General features: G+C 45.5%; 1 long non-coding RNA gene across 1 annotated transcript; it reads left to right on the top strand.

Annotated features, from left to right (window-relative positions):
* The first annotated feature begins 8597 nt into the window (after positions 1-8597).
* On the top strand, positions 8598-13195 carry LOC129481882 (uncharacterized). The gene is made up of 5 exons (XR_008657537.2): positions 8598-8971; positions 9526-10637; positions 11771-11886; positions 12399-12875; positions 13018-13195. It is a non-coding gene; the product is annotated as an uncharacterized lncRNA (long non-coding RNA).
* Positions 13196-15640: the final 2445 nt, after the last annotated feature.

Below are 15640 nucleotides of genomic sequence, written 5' to 3' on the forward strand. Positions count from 1 at the left end.
AATATAGTGAGATCTTGTCTCTGTAAAAACAAACAAACAAAACTGAGGTTGGGTGGGTGGCAGGGAGCAGTTCAACATGGGAAACCATTAATCTGAGAGCTGGAAGGACTCTTAGATCAGCCCCCCGTTAACAGATGAGACTCTGCCCTGAGATTATAGCCCAAGGTAATGCATTGAGCTTTTCTAGAGATTTGAAAATAATCAATCCTAAAACCCCCAAGCATACTGCTATTGTTTGCTATTGAATAATGTTTTCTAGTCTGGGTGTGGTGGCTCCTGCCTGTAATCCCAACACTTTGGAAGGTTGAGGCGAGTGGATCACCTGAGGTCAGGAGTTCGAGACCAGCCTGGCCAACATGTTGAATCCCCGTCTCTACAAAAATACAAAAACATTAGCAGACCATGGTGGTGCACGCTGGTAATCCCAGCTGCTTGGGAGGCTGAGGCAGGAGAATCCTTTGAACCTGTGAGGCAGAGGTTGCAGTGAGCTGAGATCGGGCCATTGCACTCCAGCCTGGATTACAAGAGACAAATTCCATCTCAAAAATAATAATGATAATAATAATGTTTTCTACAAGCAAGGGGTTACTTTGTACTGTGAACTGGTGTGAAGGGATTCACCATGTGTAAGCTTTTGGATTGATGGCAGTTATTTCTAGATCACGGAGGTGGGAACGCTTGTTGATCATCTTCTATGTTCTTTGTTATATTGATTGATTTTTTTAAATTAGCATTTTTATAACAAAGTCATAAAAACAAGTAACTAAAATAAAGTAAAATAATCTAAAAAGGCCTAGCGTGGTGGCTCATGCCTGTAATCCCAGCACTTTAGGAGGCCGAGGTGGGTGGATCACCTGAGGTCAGGAGTTCAAGACCAGCCTGGCCAACATGGTGAAACCCCATCTCTACTGAAAATACAAAAATTAGCCAGATGTGGTGGCAGGCATCTGTAATCCCAGCTACTTGGGAGGTTGAGGCAGGAGAATTGCTTGAACCCAGGAGAAGGTGCTTGCAGTGAGCTGAGACTGCACCCCTGCACTCCAGCCTGGGTGACAAGAGCTAAACTCCATCTCAAAACAAAACAAAACAAAAATCTAAATGTAATTGAGTGGAATATTTAAATTTTTAACTGACATTTCAAATTAGATTCTAATTCCATTTAAAAGAGCATCTCATAGAAGTAAATGTACTCAATTATATTAACTCTGTGGCTTCATTTAAGCGATTTGTTTTGTGAAGGGACACAAATCCAACCAGATTTTAACAGTGTATAAATATGTATTTATTACTTTAATTACAATGACAATACTCTCAACTCCCCATTTGAATAAAGGAGAGCATCTGACCTGTGTTCTGGGACAACTTGCACTACAGCTGTGTGGAAATACTGATACGCTCAGCTGTGTGGCAGGCTCAGTGGGACCTGGAGTGCAGGAGCCCCTGGGCCATTCACCTCTGGCCACAAAAGTCATTGTTCATTTACACCCAACTTCTATAGAAAGATTATTTCCAGTAGTTGTTATGATGCAAAAGAAAAGAAGCAGGGAGATTTATTAAACCTTTACATATAAGTTATGTTAGTAAATAAAGTCTACTTTCTTCTGGCTTAACTAAAAATCTATACTAGTATTTATGCCTTTTGGAAATTAGAGATGCCAATTTAAATATTATGAAGCAAAGCAACTGATTATTAGGTAAGACAGCCAAGTACAACCGCAGAATTGTAGAGGTTATGTGTTACATGCATAAGAATATTTCATAGCAATAATCTTTTAAGACTCTGTGAAGACACTCCACAGTGAAGCAGAAATTAGAACAGAATTAATACTGCTGTGTATGCTCTCAGTTCACCAATTTATCGAAACTAGCTTTGTGATTCAGGAGGGTGTCTGCTCTTTTGCAATTGGAAGAAAAGAAAGAATATTTTATTTTTTGACTCTTTAGATTTTCTTCACTAACAGTATTTCCAAGGCTAGTAAGGGAGTTGCAAGTAACACTCAAGTAAAGCAGTCTTGAGCAGCTTTTAGAAAATGGCCTTAAAATATGGAAAATGAAGCCAGGTGTGGTGGCTCACTCTTGTGATCCCAGCACTTTGGGAGCCTGAGGTGGAAGGATTGCTTGAGGCCAAAAGTTTGAGACCAGCCTGTGTAGAATAGCAAGATCCCCATCGTTGAAAAAATAATAATTTTTTTAAAAATTAGCTGGATGTGGTGGTGCATGCCTTAGAGTCCCAGGTACTTGGGAGGCTGAGGTAGGAGGAGTTCTTGAGCCCAGGAGTTCGAGTTTGCAGTGAGCTAAGATTGCACCACACTCCTCAAGCCTGGGCAACAAAGTGAGACCTGTCTCTCTCTCTCTCTCTCTCTCTCTCTATATATATATATATATATATATAATATCTATATCTATATCTATATCTATCTATCTATCTATATATATATATATATATATATATATATATAAAGGGAAGGGGCCAAGAATATCAAAGACATTACTGAAGAAGAGGAAAGATTTGTCCTGTCAAATATCAGAACTTTTATAAAGTTACAGCAATTAAGACAGTGTGGTCTTCACTGATAAACTGACCAATGAAACAGAATAGCGAGCTCCCAAGCAAATCTCCACAAATTTAATCTTCGATATGTGATGTAGGTGACATGGCAGATCAGCAAGGAAAGAAAGGACTTTTCAATAAATAAAACAGAAAAATAATGGTTATTGATATAGGAAACAAAATGAAATTATATTCCTAGTTCACTCTATATACAAACATTAAATTCCAGATGGACAAAAGACTACATGTCAGAAAAAAAAAACTTTAAAACTTTCAGTAGAAAATGTAAGTGAATGAGACACAAAAAGCCACTTAACCATTAAAAAAGAGTAGACATTTTGACTATCACAAAATTAAGAACTTTTCACATCAAAAAGTGGAAAGAGAGGCTGGGCATGGTGTCTCAAGCCTGTAATCCCAACAGCAGATCAACTGAGGTCAAGAGTGTGAGATCAGGCTGGCCAACATGGTGAAACCCCATCTCTACTAAAAATACAAGAAATTAGCCAGGCATTAGTGGCAGACACCTGTAATCCCAGCTACTTGGGAAGCTGAGGCACAAGAATTGTCTGAACCCAGGAGGTGGAGGTTGCAGTGAGCCACTGCACTCCAGCCTGAATGACAGAGTGAGACTCTGTCTCAAAAAAAATAGAAATTAAAAAATAAAAGTAAAAAAGTGAAAAGAAACTATAAATTAGAAGAAGATATTTGCAGTACCTAAAACCTAGGAAAGATTAATATCATACCAACTAACTGCCCCTATGTATTAATTTTGAATAAGGAGCTCCTATGAATTAATTTTAAAAATAGCAACCCAACAGAAAATTGGGAAAAGACATTAATAGGGATTTCACAAAAGAGAAGGCCCGCAAAGCATAAAAAATTTCTCAACCTCATTAGTAATCAGGAAAATACACAAGATACTACACATCTATTCTCTCCACAAATATTAAAAAGTTGACAATACCAAATGTATTAGTCCATATTCACACTGCTGATAAAGACATACCTGAGATGGGGAAGAAAAAGAGGCTTAATTGGATTAAGGGTTCCACATGGCTGAGGAGGCCTCAGAGTTATGGCGGTGGATGAACACCACTTCTTACATGGCAGTGGCAAGAGAATAAGAGAAGGAAGCAAAATCGGCAAAAGACAAATCCCCTGATAAACCCATCAGATCTTGTGAGATTTATTCACTATCACAAGAATAGCATGGGAAAGACCGGCCCCAAAGATTCAACTACCTCCCCCTGGGTCCCTCCCCAAACACGTGGGAATTCTGAGCAATAAAATCCAAGTTGAGATGTGGGTAGGGACATAGACAAACCATATTATTCTGCTCCTGGCCACTCCAAATCTCATGTCCTCACATTTCAAAACCTATCATGCCTTCCCAACAGTCCCCCAAAGTCTTAACTCATTTCAGCATTAACCCAAATGTCTGCTGTCCAAAGTCTCATCTGAAACAAGGCAAGTCTCTTTTGCCTATGACCCTGTACAATCCAAATCAAGCTAGTTACTTCCTATATACAATGGGGATACAGATAATTGAGTAAATACAGCTGTTCCAAATGGGAGTAATTGGCCAAAGCAAAGGGGTTACAGGCCTCATGCAAGTCCAAAATCCAGGGAGGTAGTCAAATTTTAAAGCTCCAAAATGATCTCCTTTGACTCCATGTTTCACATCAAGGTCATGCTGATGCAACAGGTGGGCTCCCACAGCCTTGGGTAGTTCTGACCCTATAGCTTTGCAGGGTATAGCCCACCTCCTGGCTGTTTTCATGGGCTGATGTTGAGTGTCCGCATCTTTTTCAGGCTGATGGTGCAAGCTGTCAGTGAATGTACCATTCTGGGGTTTGGAGAAGACTGGCCCTCTCCACAAAGCTCCACTAGGAAGTGCCCCAGTAGGGACTCTGTGTAGGGGCTCTGACCCCACATTTCCCTTCTGCACAGCCCTAGCAGAGGTTCTCCATCAGAGCACCACCCCTGCAGCAAACTTTTTCTTGGGCATCCAGGTGTTTTCATACATCCTCTGAAATCTAGGTGGAGGTTTCCAAATATCAATTCTTGACTTCTATGCATGTGCAGGCTCAACACAATATGGAAGCTACCAAGGCTTGGTGCTTGCGCTCTCAAGGCCATGGCCTGAGTTCTATGTTGGCCCCTTTCAGCCATGGCTGGAGGGGCTGAAACGCAGAGAAACAAAGCTCTATGCTACACATAGAACAGTGAACCTGGCCCAGCCCAGAAAACCATTTTTTCCTCCTAGGCCTCCGGGCTTGTGATGGGAGGGGTTGCTGTGATGACCTGTGACATGTCCTGTACACATTTTCCCCATTGCTTTGGGTATTAACATTCAGTTTCTTGTTACTTATGCAAATTTCTGCCAACAGCTTGAATTTATCCTCAGAAAATGGGATTTTCTCCTCTATCACATTGTCAGGCTGCAAATTTTCCAAACTTATACGCTTTGCTTCCTTTATAAAACTGAAGGCCTTTAACCCAAGTCACCTCTTGAATGCTTTACTGCTTAGAAATTTTTTCTAGCACATACCCTAAATTATCACTGTCAAGTTCGAAGTTCCACAAATCTCTAGAGCAGGGGCAAAATGCTGCCATTCTCTTTGCTAAAACATAATGAGAGTCACTTTGCTCCAGTTCCCAACAAGTTCCTCATCTCCATCTGAGACCACCTCTGCCTGGACCTTATTGTTCAAAACACTATCAGCATTTTTGTCAAAGCCATTCAGCAAGTCTCTAGCAGGTTCCAGATTTTCCCACATTTTCCAGTCTTTTTCTGAGCCCTCCAAACTGTTCCAACCTCTGCCTGTTACAAAGTTTCAAAGTCACTTGCACATTTTTCGGTATCTTTTCAGCACCACCCCACTCAACTGGTACCAATTTACTGTATTAGTCTGTTTTCACACTGCTGATAAAGACATACCCAAGTCTGAGAAGAAAAAGAGGTGTAAAGAAAAAGAACTGTAATTGGATTTAGAGTCCCACATGGTGGAGGAGGCCTCAGAGTCATGGCAGGAAGTGAAAGGCACTTCTTACATGGCAGCAGCAAGAGAAAATGAGGAGGAAGCCAAAGCAGAAACCCCTGATAAACCCATCAGATCTCATGAGACTTATTCACTATTATGAGAATAGCACAGGAAAGACTGGCCTCTGTGATGCAATTACCTCACCCTGGGTCCCTCCCATAACATGTGGGAATTCTGGCAGATAGAATTCAAGCTGAGATTTGGGTGTGGACACAGCCAAACCATATCACCAAATATGGAGAGACTGCGGATCAACAAGATCATCTTGAACTAATACAGGAGGTGAGAGTTTAAATTAGAACAACCACTTTGGAAAGCAATTTGGATTATCTTATAAATTTGAGCATTCTCATATGTTATGGCAAAGTAATTCCTCTACCATAGGCCCTGGAGAAACTCTTGCCCATATGCACCAGAAGTAGTAAAAAAAAATGCTTATATAATGCCATTCATATTAGCAAAAATCTGGAAATAAGCCAAATGTTCATTAACAGGAGAATGGGTAAATTAATAGAAAAATGGGTAAATAAATTATACCCTTAAAACCTAAATAATATGTCATTTAGGGCAATCATATGTATGCAATAAAACAATGTTTTTTTTAAAGGAAAGCAATCCTAAACATAAATTCAGGGTAGTAGTTACCCTCAGGCTGAAGGTGTAAATCAGGAAAAAGGACAGAGGAGGAGCAGATGTTATGGTCAGAACCCTAGTTCTTGGGTTGTGTTGTGGGTTCACAAGTGATTAACATATTGTTCAAATACATTTACATAGAGGCCCAGGCATGGACAAGGATGAAATAGGAGCCAAGGTATGCTATGAGCCAAGGATTATGATTAATCCAATTTTGTGCACTTTAAGCCATTTGCAAAACAGAAAAGCAAAACAACAAAATAAGCCGAGACTGCACCACTGCACTCCAGCCTGGGCGACAAAGCGAGACTCTGCCTCAAAAAAAAAAAAAAAAAAAGAAATTGAATATAGGGTGCTATGTTCTGAATGTGTCCCCCTAAAATTAATCACCAATGTCATAGGATTAGGAAGTAGGGCTTTTAGGTAGTGATTCAGTCATGAAGGGAGAGTCTTCACAAATGGGTTTAGGGTCCTCACACAAAGACTGGAGGGAGTGGGCTTCCCCTGTTTTGCCCTTCCACCTTCTGCTGTGTGATGACACAGTGCATCTCCTCCTGAAGACACAGTGCACAGGTGCCATCTTGGATGCGAAGACCAGGCCCTCACCAGACACCAATCCTGCTGGCACCTTGATCTTGGACTTCCAGCCTATGGAACTGTGAGAAATACATTTCTGTTCTTCAGAAATTACCCAGCCTGATGTATTTTCTTACATAGTAGCACAAACTCATTAAGGCATAATGCCTCTTGTCATTTTCTTCTATAATTTTCTTTGTTGCCTCTTTAGCAGTGGGTCATTTTATATTTGATCCTTCATAATATCTCTTACATTTGGTTTTTCACATTTCTGTTCCAAGTGTATTCTTAGATACATATTTTCCACCATTGGTTGGTGTCCAGGTCAGAAAGTCCAGAATACTTTCTTTTAAGGCTTCCATTTCTGCAACAATGGAGTATTAATGCCTCCTGTAAACTAGGTATTTCCTTTCCAATTGTAACTGCCATCTGGGAGCAAAGTAGAATTACAGTCTATGAGTGTGGGGTTGATTTTTAATGTATCTAGAGTATGGTTAAATGCTGGTTTTTAATCACACAAATACATTGATTGCTTGGCACACTAGGGTATCAGTTGCTAGTTATCTCTGTATTTATCCAGGCTGTTACAGAGGGAAAGTACAGACCGTGAAGTTGGACCAGCTGTCATACCCACAACATTTGGGGAGCTTTGATTTTTTTTTAACCTTTAGCTGCTTAACTGTCACACATAGCAGCTCAGGTGAAAAGCACATTTATTGTGGGGACTTTCCCTTAGTGCTCTGTGGTGCAAAAGAGCAGACCTATGTAGAAGCATTTAAGTATTTTGTGCATCAACAGGAAAATTAAAGGGACAAATTCTTATTGTATCCTTTAGTCCCTGAAGACAAAACCACAGTGATAGCAATTAGGTCATGGCATTGTATTCAGAGAGGGTCAGCCTTGGTCTTTGAGAGTGAGTCCCCTTGACCCCACTGTCAAGACTCACTGAGCAGACGGGAAAGTTCAGGTGGAACATGCAGTGAAGAGCAAACACGGTGGGGGGTCAGCAGACCTGTCTTCTACTTGACAACAGGCAGGTTGAGAAACATTTTCTTGGAGAGTTTCTTGATTCTTGCCAGTTGTGGCAGGATGGACTGACTTAGAGGAGCTCAGGAAGGTTGTTAAACAACACAGAAACACAAGATGAATTGTACTCCTCAGCAGACCTATGTTAGAGCAGCAGGTCCTTGAAGCCTCAGCCACTCCTGGGACATAGCATAATGCCCCTAATGATTTGAAATTTGGTGGACAGTGGGCTGCTAATCCCTGTGACCAGGGACAAAAAGAGACATAAACAGCAAAAAGTTATAAAATAAGTGGGCCTAACATCTGCTTATTGTGGGAGGTAGGGATTTAAGATATAAGAATTTAGCTGCATGTGGAAGCTCACACCTGTTATCTCAGCACTTGAGGAGGCCAACGCAGGAGAACAGCTTGAGCCCAGGAATTTGACATGAGCCAGGAAACATAATAAGTCCCCATTCATACAAAAATGTTTTTGAAGAAAAGTAGTTGAGTGTCGGGGCATATGCCTGTAGTCTCAGGTACGTGGGAGGCTGAGACAAGAAAATTGCTTAAATCTGGGAGATTGAGGCTGCAGTGAGCTGTGATCACAACAATGCACAGCAGCCTATGCGTCCGGAGACCGGAACCGGCACCCTGAAGCAGGGCCCACCTCCACCGGTAGAAATCGGCTCAAGGGGGTCCTGAGGACAGGACTCCCGGGGGTCTGGCCCTGGGGGGCCCGAAGCCCCCACTCCCACAATACCCCCTACTACATCACCGCTCCAGCAACCACCGCGACTGCCACACAAACCCCAGTCCACGCATCGCAGAACCTGTTTAAAGGAGCCGCAGCCGGACTTTGAACAGCAAAGCAGGAGTCCGCCTGGGAAATGCGCATGGGCGAGGCGCGTGCCCTTTCTGCTGTCATAGTGACTCCAACGGTTGGCTAAGGACGACTCCTTGAACCTTATCAAAGGAGGAGCCCTTCGGGGCAGTGCGTCCGTGTTGAGGCTCCAGCCTGACCAATCCAGGGGGGTCGAAAAAACAGTTTCAGGACACCACGATACACGGAGGGCTGACCAGGATGCAGAAAAAGCAGAGGGAGTCCTGAGAAAGCAGCGCAGCATCTCAGCCTCAGGCCTGCATGGACGGCGTTCGGGTGAGTCCCCACAAAAGACATGCCCCCCGTGATCTCGAGGACAGGTCGGCCTGTTTGCCCGTGGGCTGCTCTCTCACCCGAGGGTCGTACTCCCGAAGAGCAGAACCCCGCAGACTAAGGGATTGCCTGGGGATGTGCGTTTCTCTGCCACTGCTGTATATCTGTATGCCTGTGTCTCCAATTCTCTCTTCTGTCTATGTCTCTCACTCTGTCTGTTTCTCTTGCTTTCTCTCTCTCTGTGTGTGTGTGTGTGTGTGTGTGTGTGTGTGTGTGTTGGGAACAATGTGCCCAGTGAGCTACAAAGAGGTTTCACGCATGTCAGCGTGTGTTTAGTGGGCCTCTTTCTGCATTTCTGCCTGGGTCATGTGGCTGGTTGTCCATAGTTTCCGGGGCGGTTCCACATTGGTTTCTGAAGGCCTTGACGAAGTGAGGAGATGCGTCGGCCTCAAAGACATTGAAATTTCATCCCGATCCTCAGCTGCCTCTTTTCTAAGATCAACATGACCATACTGCAGGCAAAAAAAAAAGTCTCACAGGAGCTGCTTGTCTTGCAGGAGGGGAGCAGACCGACGTGAAAGGAGATGGTTCTATCTCCTCGTGGCTCTTGTCTGAGAAACAAAGCCACACCACAAAATCTAAAAGAAGAAGCTAAGAACAGGACATGGCATGATTCTTCTCAATGGAACCCTAGCCTCTCAGGAGAAGACACCCGTTTGCCTCTCCTGCCCTTATGCCTGTGGCGGTGGTTTGCAGGTGTTCTTTGATTTTCCCCGACATTGATGGAAATGTCACATTTGCCCCCCTTCCAAGGGGCACATGCCTGGACACCATTGTTGGTGTTGCCATGGCTCCATATGCCTCCGGTGACACACATTCACAGCATCTGCTACGGGATACGCCAGGGCCACGCGTGATCGCATTGTCTCCACCTCAGATTCGCCCCGTCCCTGTCTGCACGTGTCCTGGAAAGAGGTGTCGGCTTGCAGGAGCCCCAGGGCTTTTAGAAGCCCTGCAGGCCACTGCTCTTTCAAAGGAGGAGGGAGGCAGAGGGCTCACCGATCAGTGAATTTTCAGCTGACAACACTCCTCGAGGGCCATGGGATCATTCTATGCTGCGGTGAGGCCCTGCCTGAATCACCAGACACGGTGAGCCCAACCTTTCTCACCCTGAGGGGACCAAAATCAGATCTGAAGAGGAGTCCTCAGAACCCAGTAGGCGCCCTGAGGCTCCCACACCATCGGTGGAACTCTGCTCAAGGAGGTCCTGAAGACGGGAATCCTGGGGGTGGGAGAGGGCTCCCACGCGGCCCCAAACTGGACCCAGGATCCAGCCACAGCCGCGACTACAGCAGCAGCCCAGGGTGCCGCCGCACAGCCGCCATTATTTACAGAGGACGCAGCCTGACTGCCAGGAGCAGAGCGCCGGGCGGCCCAGCCAATGCGCATGCGCAAATCGAGAGCCCATTCTCCAGTCACAGTGGTTCCCACGGTTGTCATAGAAACCAGTCCCTGAGGCTGGGCAACGCAGCAGTCCTCCGCGGCAGCGCTTGGTTGTCCAGCCTCCGAGGCTCCAGCCTGACCTCTCCACGGGGTCCACAGGGCGGATTGCCCTAGAATCCTAGAATCAGCGCTGGGCGACCGTGACTGTCCTTGTCTTCTAGGACAGGTGCTGTCGCATTTCCTCTGCACTTACATTCTTTCCTCTGCTCATAGGCGGACTGAATACCTGAATCTTCTGGCTGTAAGGAATGCCAGGAAACCAAAGGGACTGCGCCAGACTGCAGCTGGGGTCACGTGCAGGGGAGGATGCGTCAGGGCTACCTGGGCGGTAGAGGGTTGGGGGTGGGGTGAATCTTGCAGAAAGCTCTTTGCTCCTCTGGCAGGCATTTCAAACTGTGGCTTGGACTGAGGCACAAGCCCCCTCCTGGTTCCCAGGTATTCTTTCATTTCCCTTGGCACTCAGGGAAAGGCCACTTGTTCCCCCTTGCCACCAGGCACATGCCTGGACACCTTTGTGGGTTTCGCCATCGCCCCACATGCCTCCTGTGGCACGCATTCACGACATCTGCTCTGGGATACGTCAGTGGCACGTCTCATCGCATCCTCTCCACCTCAGATTCGCCCGGTCCCTATCTGCATGTGTCCTGGAAAGCGGTGTGGGCTTGCAGGAGCCCCAGGGCTTTTAGAAGCGTGGCGATTCACTGCTCTTTCAAAGGAGGAGGGAGGCAGAGGGCTCACGGATCAATGAATTTTCAGCTGACACCACGCCTCGAGGGCCATGGGATCATTCTGTGCTGTAGCAAGACCCTCCCTGCCTCACCAGATGTGGTAAGCCCATCCTATCTCACCTGGAGGGGTCCAAAATCACATCTGAAGAGGAGTCCTGAGGACTCTGCAGGCGCCCTGAAGCTCCCGCTCCATCGGTTGAACTCGGCTCAAGGAGGTCCTGAACACCGGATTCCTGGGGACTTGGCCCTGAGACACCCGCGGCCCCCTCCCCCACGCGGCCCCAAACTGGACCCCGGATGCAGCCGCAGCCGGGGCTGCAACAGGAGCCCCCTGTGCCGCGGCGCAGCCGCCGTAATTTAAAGGGGAGGCAGCCTGACTGTCAGGAGCAGAGCACAAGTTGGCCCAGCCAGTGCGCATGCGCGAGGCGCGAGCTGATTCTCCCGTCACACTGGTTTTCACGGTTGTCTTAAAAACCGGTCCCTGAGGCTGGGCAACGCGGGAGCCCTCCGTGGCAGCACTTGGGTGTCGGGCCTCCGAGACTCCGGCCTGATCTCTCCACGGGGTCCATAGGAACGTCTCCAGCTGCCAGGAGTGGCAAAGGCCCGACCAGGATGACGAAACCACAGGCGGAGTTCGGGTGAAGCAGCGTGGCATCCCAGCCTCCGGCCTGCCCGGACGGTGTTCGGGTGAGTTTCCTCAGTAATTGTGCCCCCGAGATCTCCAGGACAGGTCTGCCTGCGTGCCCATGGGCTGTTCTCTCACCCGAGGGTCCTTGCCATTGAGAGCAGAACGCCCGAAGCCGCAGGGCTTGCCTGGGGGCATTTACTTCTGTGCCTCCTCTGTGGCACTGCGTGTGTGGGTGTGTCACCCATTCTCTCTTCTCTCTCTGTCTCTCACTCTCTCTGTGCTTCTTTCCCTCTCTCTGTCATTGGGTGTGTGTGTGTGTGCGTGTGTGTGTGCCCGTGTGCGTGTGTGTCTGTGCACGAATGTTCCCTGTGCGTCAAAAAGCGATTTCTTGCATGTCCGCTGGTCTTTGGTGAGCCTCTTTCTGCGTCTCTGCTGGGGTCCTGTGGCCGGTTGTCCATCATTTTCGCGGCGCTTCCACTTTGGGTTTGTGAAGGCCTCGATCACATGAGCAGACGCGTTCGTCCCAGAGCAATGGAAGTCTCATCCCCATCCCGAGAGGCCTCTTTTCTAGGATCAAGTGGACCACACTCCAGCCGAGGACAAAAGCCCCACAGGAGCACATTGTCTGGCAGGAGAGGAGCGGACCCAAGTCCAAGAAGATGGTTGTACCTTTCCGCGGCTCTTCTCTGTGAAATGAAGCCACACCATGATACAATCTTGAAGAGGAAGTCGGGAATGGGAGACGGCAACAATCCCTGTCCCTGGAAGGCTAGCTTCCCTGGACAAGCCCCCGTTTCGCACACCCTGCCTTATGCCCCTGGCGATGGCACGGCGCTGTACCCTGCCTGGGCTCTGGCCTCTGCTCTCTACTGCCTCTTGCTCTGTCTCCGCTGTTTCTGAGGGGCCTAGATGCCTCTTGGTCAGGCTGCATATCTTCTACGAAGATTGACTTCCCAGTCCATCCGGGAGACACTTCATGGAGATCCCTGTCATGACTCTTTCTCTCTAAACTGTTTCTCTCCAAACCTGTTTCTGCTGGATAGGGCAGGTCTGACGACCCTGGAGCTCTTGGCTTCCGTACGTGGCTCAGACAAGGAAGCTTCCTGGGTCTCCATGTTTCACCTCAGGGAGGGGGGGGCCGCATTGCCTAGAATCAGTGCTGGGCGAACGTGACTGGCCTTGTCTTCTAGGAGAGGTGCTGTCGCATTTCCTCTGTACTTCCTGTTTCACTCTTGAGGGACATCCTCTCCTCTGCTCATAGGCGGACTGACTCCCTGAATCTTCTGGCTGTAAGGAATGTCAGGAAACAAAAGGTACTGCGCCGGACTGCGGCTGGGGTCGCGTGCAGGGGAGGATGCCTCAGGGCTACCTGGGTGGTAGAGGGTTCGGGGTGGGGAGAATCTTGAAGAAAGCTCCTTCCTCTTCTGGCAGTCATTTCAAACTGTGGCTTGGACTGAGGCACAGGCCCCCTCCGGGTTCCCAGGTCTTCTTTCTTTCCTTTTTTTTTTATTTTTACAATAAATTACTCTTTAATTAGTGAAAGAATTCAAATTCAAGCATTAACTAAAGCTTACCGCCCTTCCTTGCAGGTCTAAATGCTAGACCTAGTGACTGTGGCAACTATGTCTCATTGATGTTCCAAAAGGCCAAGAGCTCCTTCCTGCTAGACTTTCTTTGATATTTCAGTTGGAATAAGCACATTTAACTAGCTTTTGGAAAGTTCCCCACTATCATCTTACTATCTTATGCCTTCACTTCTCTGCAGTGGAAGTTCTTCTGCTGCCTTGTGATTCTTATTTATGCTGAGTTGTCCAAACAAAAAAGGCTGTTGAAGTCCTGTCTTAGTGAGTTTCTGTGATCCAGGGTGTGCTTAAAAAGCACACCTTAGGTCCTTTAAAGCTGGTTATATCGCCCTCCTCATGGCTTACTTTTCAACACTGTTCACAAGAGCTAAGATAATACAACTGATAAACAGGTCACATACAGAGATTTCACCTGCTTATAGGTTGTAAACATCAACTTACTGTAAAGATTTTCACTATAATACTGGTTCCAGAGGATAGAAAGTTGTTTAACCGTACAATTAACCTCATGCCATTGAAAGATACTGTCAAGGTTGTGTCAAAGCATTTCGCAAACATAAAACGGGAAATGTTAATCTCCCCCATTCCTTTCAAATGTATTTATATGAATAAAGGAACGTGAGACAATTGAGCTGAATTTTAATATTTCCCAAGCATTATTTTGACCGGGTACCCAGGTTTAAGTTATGAACATTGACAGTGTCCATTATATAACCACGCTTGAAGTAATTAAGGACTTAACCACTTCCTAATATTAGCCTATTTTCGACACTGCTCTTCACATATATGCCCATTAACAAATGGAATGTCTGTTCCATTTGTTGGTTTGTGAATGTTTCTGGAAAACTGCAGTGTGTGTGAAGACCAATTTCCATGCTGGCACAGCATGCATCCAAATATTCATGCACAGAGGCCTAGAATTAGAGCAACAAGAGAGCATTTTCAAACACTAGCACGCCCCATTCCCCTTGTGATTGCTTGTTTGCTTAGTACTTCTTCAAACAGAAAAGACTTGAATTCAAGGTACAACTACCAAAGAAAGAGTAACGGTAGGGCACATACTCAGGGTTCGAATGAAATTGTAAGCACTCGCGGGAGCAAAACACTAGATATTTGTTTATATTAATATACGTATATACGACCTAAGTAACGAAAACTCTTCTCTAACAGGGCCTTCCAAACTCATTGGTGACAACATGATTTATGTTGAAATGTAAACAAGAAATGACCGTGTGTTCTTTGGGGACTTAAGAACTCAGACTATCCAAGTTTGAATTCAGGTCTGTAAGAAGTGAGAAGCCTGTACTAAGCAACTGTGCTACATTTCTGCTGCAGTTAGGTTATTTTGGACAATTATACCTAAACTATCCTTGGTTTCATCCAGCAAAAGGAATAGAATACAAACAGGAAAGCATGCCAGCCACTTAGGGGTTTAATAACACATGATTTTTATTCTCTTGCTCTGAAAACTTATATCAAAAAAAAAAGAATTTAAGGAAAGTAACTCAAGATTTATGGGGTGCTTGTGCTTCAAAGAAGAAAAAAAAAGGTACCCACTAATTTGCTCAGATATAGCAGGCCTAATGGTTCTATATTTTCAACAGGTTTTAAGAATGGTTTCTAATGTAGGAGAGGGAAAACATCCACTCTCCCTTTTCAGAATATAAATGGAGGGCACTAAACCCTCCTTACACCCAAAACCTATGGCTGCAGTTCAAATCTGACCAAGATAAAGGTAGAATAGAGATGTTCTAAACACGGCTAGGACTCAGCAAGTCTAACACACTAAAATCATGATTACATTGTAAAAGAAAATGCACAAAACCAAATAGAAATGTTGACATTTTTCTCATTTGAAAGTAACCTTAATGCTATTAAATTCACAAATGCTAATTTAAATACCCAACCCTATTTATCTAAAACACACATTGCAAACACACAAATGATCTATTCTCTCCACATGTCCGCGCCCATTCATATCATGCTTTGGAAATGGGGAGAATAGATTCCCCTTAAACTGCAAGTCAGCAGGTGTTTCTTCACAGTTAACTTCAGCAACATTCCTACAAAGTAGTAATTAACAATGATCTTCTTTGCTTGTTAACTCACAGGGAAACACCGTGGAAACTGCATTTTGTTAAAGTTTCTGTACTAAAATGTAGAAAAACTGAACTGCACAAATATTGACAAGTTAAAAATTCCTTAATTTTCTATTCCTGGTACTACTACC

The sequence above is a fragment of the Symphalangus syndactylus genome, chromosome 5 (assembly GCF_028878055.3).
Source record: "Symphalangus syndactylus isolate Jambi chromosome 5, NHGRI_mSymSyn1-v2.1_pri, whole genome shotgun sequence".
In the NCBI taxonomy this organism is placed as follows: Eukaryota; Metazoa; Chordata; class Mammalia; order Primates; family Hylobatidae; genus Symphalangus; species Symphalangus syndactylus.